Genomic DNA, 4,414 nt, shown 5'->3' on the forward strand with positions numbered 1-4,414 from the left:
ATCGAGGTGTCATCGAGTGCAGATCTGTCTTAGGTATCGCGGCTTAACCTCATTGAAGTCTAGAGGGTGGAGAACACGTTGGTCTTACTCAGAGCGGTGTCCGAATTCTATTTTCGACGTTATACGTGCCACTTTCATTGTGGCCAACTACGATTCGATACAGAATGCACGAAACCTGAAAGACACCCTAAGGGATACATAGAGAGTAGTGTTTGTCTGCTGAATAATGGGAGTGCAAGGGTCTGTGTCGTCTATATGGCTGTATGTAGCACCATTAGTCTTCGGGGGGGCGGGCGTAGCTCTGATGGTAGAGCGCTCGCTTAGTATGCGAGAGGTACTGGGAATAATACCCAGTGCCTCCAGAATTTTTAACACACCTACATGCGCACCTTGAAATGCAAGTGGAATAATTCACAGCCAGCAGATGTGTCTAGGAAGATACAAGCTTGCACCGAGTTCACGTAAATCCCACTGCACATTCCTATTCTTTGCTTGGAGTCAGCTGCTACTGGTGTTGCTAGTTGTGACTTTTGATAACAGATGCCGTAGAAATCAATTCGTGGAGTGAGTTGTATGTTTTGCGATAGTCTGTCTCTGACAAGCAAGCACAGGTGACATAGGTGCGAACACAGGAAGCTTGCAGACCCTCGCTGCCTGCAGACACCGAGCAGCCACACTAGGAGGGCGGCCTAAGCCGTAGGCGGAATGTGCTCATTCGCTTTGGCGCGTCGTCGAACTATAAATAATGCTGTCACTAGCGTGAGCGTTGCGTGAGCGTCGTGGAAAGTCGGAAAAGTCGGCTGCGAGGGTGAGTGCCAAGTTTGGGGAACGTTTCGTAGTATGCGCATTGCAATGGAGACGCGGAAACTTGTTGTGGCCCAGTGTTTTGCAGTTGGACGACAAGATTGGTACACAGTAGTAAAGAGCGAGGCACTGAGTTGGCATGAATAATGGAGTGCACAATGGGGCTCGAGATGTTTTTTTACCTCAGGTGCTGTATGATTGTCGACAAGGAGTGAAAACGGAGAAATTTATGACGGCTCTTTCAATTTAATACGTTAAAAACAGACGGAATTTGCATTTGTAATACCAGAGCATCGAAACTACTTGGAACTTTTGTGTATATGAACGGGTCCGCGCCTTTGTACTCTGCTCCCTTCACCGCTACAAACCAACCAACCATCGTGTCCGTGCGCATCTGATTTGCAAAGAATGGGGAATAGCGCAGTTTGCTCGTGCATGGGGCGTAGCTCAGTTGGTAGAGCGTTCGCTTGGCATGTGAAAGGTCCAGGGTTCAAGCCGCGGCCCCTCAATTTTTTGTGGTCAGTGCATGGTAAGTGTTGGTCGCGGCGAACCTAAAGGCACGCAAGATGTTGCGAAGCCAGCGTCACAGACTGATATGATGTATACTGACGTAAGGAGAACAAGATGTAAGTGTGGGGACCGGCTGTTATCCAGGTGTCATCGAGTGCAGATCTGTCTTAGGTATCGCGGCTTAACCTCATTGAAGTCTAGAGGGTGGAGAACACGTTGGTCTTACTCAGAGCGGTGTCCGAATTCTATTTTCGACGTTATACGTGCCACTTTCATTGTGGCCAACTACGATTCGATACAGAATGCACGAAACCTGAAAGACACCCTAACGGATACATAGAGAGTAGTGTTTGTCTGCTGAATAATGGGAGTGCAAGGCTCTGTGTCGTCTATATGGCTGTATGTAGCACCATTAGTCCTCGGGGCGGCGTTCGTAGCTCAGATGGTAGAGCGCTCACTTAGTATGCGAGAGGTACTGGGATCAATACCCAGTGCCTCCAAAATTTTTAACACACCTACGTGCGCACCTTGCCATGCTAGAGGAATAATTCATAACCAGCAGGTGTGTCTAGGAAGATACAAGCGAATGATTAGCATCCACAATTGACAAGCGTGCTGTTATTAGTGCGCAGGAAGCACCCTCCTCCCACGCCTCCACTTAATTTAGAAACACTACAAGTGTTCCCGTAAGATTCTCAAGCCTATGTCGGAAAGATCTGCCTTGCGCCGAGTTCACGTAAATCCCACTGCACATTCCTATTCTTTGGGTGCAGTCAGCTGCTACTGGTGTTGCTAGTTGTGACTGCTGATAACAGATGCCGTAGCAATCAATTCATGGAGTGAGTTGTATGTTTTGCGATAGTCTGTCTCTGACAAGCAAGCACAGGTGACATAGGTGCGAAAACAGGAAGCTTGCAGACCCTCGCTGCCTGCAGACACCGAGCAGCCACACTAGGAGGGCGGCCTAAGCCGTAGGCGAAATGTGCTCATTCGCTTTGGCGCGACGTCGAACTATAAATAAAGCTGTCACTAGCGTGAGCGTCGTGGAAAGTCGGAAAAGTCGGCTGCGAGGGTGAGTGCCAAGTTTGGGGAACGTTTCGTAGTATGCGCATTGCAATGGAGACGCGGAAACTTGTTGTGGCCCAGTGTTTTGCAGTTGGACGACAAGATTGGTACACAGTAGTAAAGAGCGAGGCACTGAGTTGGCATGAATAATGGAGTGCACAATGGGGCTCGAGATGTGTTTGTTACCTCAGGTGCTATATGATTGTCGACAAGGAGTGAAAACGGAGCAATTTGTGACGGCTCTTTCAATTTAAGACGTTAAAAACAGACGGAATTTGCATTTGTAATACCAGAGCATCGAAACTACTTGGAACTTTTGTGTATATGAACGGGTCCGCGCCTTTGTACTCTGCTCCCTTCACCGCTACAAACCAACCAACCATCGTGTCCGTGCGCATCTGAGTCGCAAAGAATGGGGAATAGCACAGTTTGGTCGTGCATGGGGCGTAGCTCAGTTGGTAGAGCGTTCGCTTGGCATGTGAAAGGTCCAGGGCTCAAGCCGCGGCCCCTCAATTTTTTGTGGTCAGTGCATGGTAAGTGTTGGTCGCGGCGAACCTAAAGGCACGCAAGATGTTGCAAAGCCAGCGTCACAGACTGATATGATGTATATTGACGTAAGGAGAGCACGATGTAAGTGTGGGGAGCGGCTGTTATCGAGGTGTCATCGAGTGCAGATCTGTCTTAGGTATCGCGGCTTAACCTCATTGAAGTCTAGAGGGTGGAGAACACGTTGGTCTTACTCAGAGCGGTGTCCGAATTCTATTTTCGACGTTATACGTGCCACTTTCATTGTGGCCAACTACGATTCGATACAGAATGCACGAAACCTGAAAGACACCCTAACGGATACATAGAGAGTAGTGTTTGTCTGCTGAATAATGGGAGTGCAAGGCTCTGTGTCGTCTATATGGCTGTATGTAGCACCATTAGTCCTCGGGGGGGCGTTCGTAGCTCAGATGGTAGAGCGCTCACTTAGTATGCGAGAGGTACTGGGATCAATACCCAGTGCCTCCTAAATTTTTAACACACCTACGTGCGCACCTTGCCATGCTAGAGGAATAAGCAGGTGTGTCTAGGAAGATACAAGCGAATGATTAGCATCCACAATTGACAAGCGTGCTGTTATTAGTGCGCAGGAAGCACCCTCCTCCCACGCCTACACTTAATTTAGAAACAGTACAAGTGTTCCCGTAAGATTCTCAAGCCTATGTCGGAAAGATCCGCCTTGCGCCGAGTTCACGTAAATCCCACTGCACATTCCTATTCTTTGCGTGCAGTCAGCTGCTACTGGTGTTGCTAGTTGTGACTGCTGATAACAGATGCCGTAGCAATCAATTCATGGAGTGAGTTGTATGTTTTGCGATAGTCTGTCTCTGACAAGCAAGCACAGGTGACATAGGTGCGAAAACAGGAAGCTTGCAGACCCTCGCTGAGTGCAGACACGGAGCAGCCACACTAGGAGGGCGGCCTAAGCCGTAGGCGAAATGTGCTCATTCGATTTGGCGCGACGTCGAACTATAAATAAAGCTGTCACTAGCGTGAGCGTCGTGGAAAGTCGGAAAAGTCGGCTGCGAGGGTGAGTGCCAAGTTTGGGGAACGTTTCGTAGTATGCGCATTGCAATGGAGACGCGGAAACTTGTTGTGGCCCAGTGTTTTGCAGTTGGACGACAAGATTGGTACACAGTAGTAAAGAGCGAGGCACTGAGTTGGCATGAATAATGGAGTGCACAATGGGGCTCGAGATGTGTTTGTTACCTCAGGTGCTGTATGATTGTCGACAAGGAGTGAAAACGGAGCAATTTGTGACGGCTCTTTCAATTTAAGACGTTAAAAACAGACGGAATTTGCATTTCTAATACCAGAGCATCGAAACTACTTGGAACTTTTGTGTATATGAAAGGGTCCGCGCCTTTGTACTCTGCTCCCTTCACCGCTACAAACCAACCAACCATCGTGTCCGTGCGCATCTGAGTCGCAAAGAATGGAGAATAGCGCAGTTTGGTCGTGCATGGGGCGTAGCTCAGTTGGTAGAGCG

Source organism: Schistocerca gregaria, chromosome 10 (genome assembly GCF_023897955.1).
Source record: "Schistocerca gregaria isolate iqSchGreg1 chromosome 10, iqSchGreg1.2, whole genome shotgun sequence".
NCBI classification, from domain to species: domain Eukaryota; kingdom Metazoa; phylum Arthropoda; class Insecta; order Orthoptera; family Acrididae; genus Schistocerca; species Schistocerca gregaria.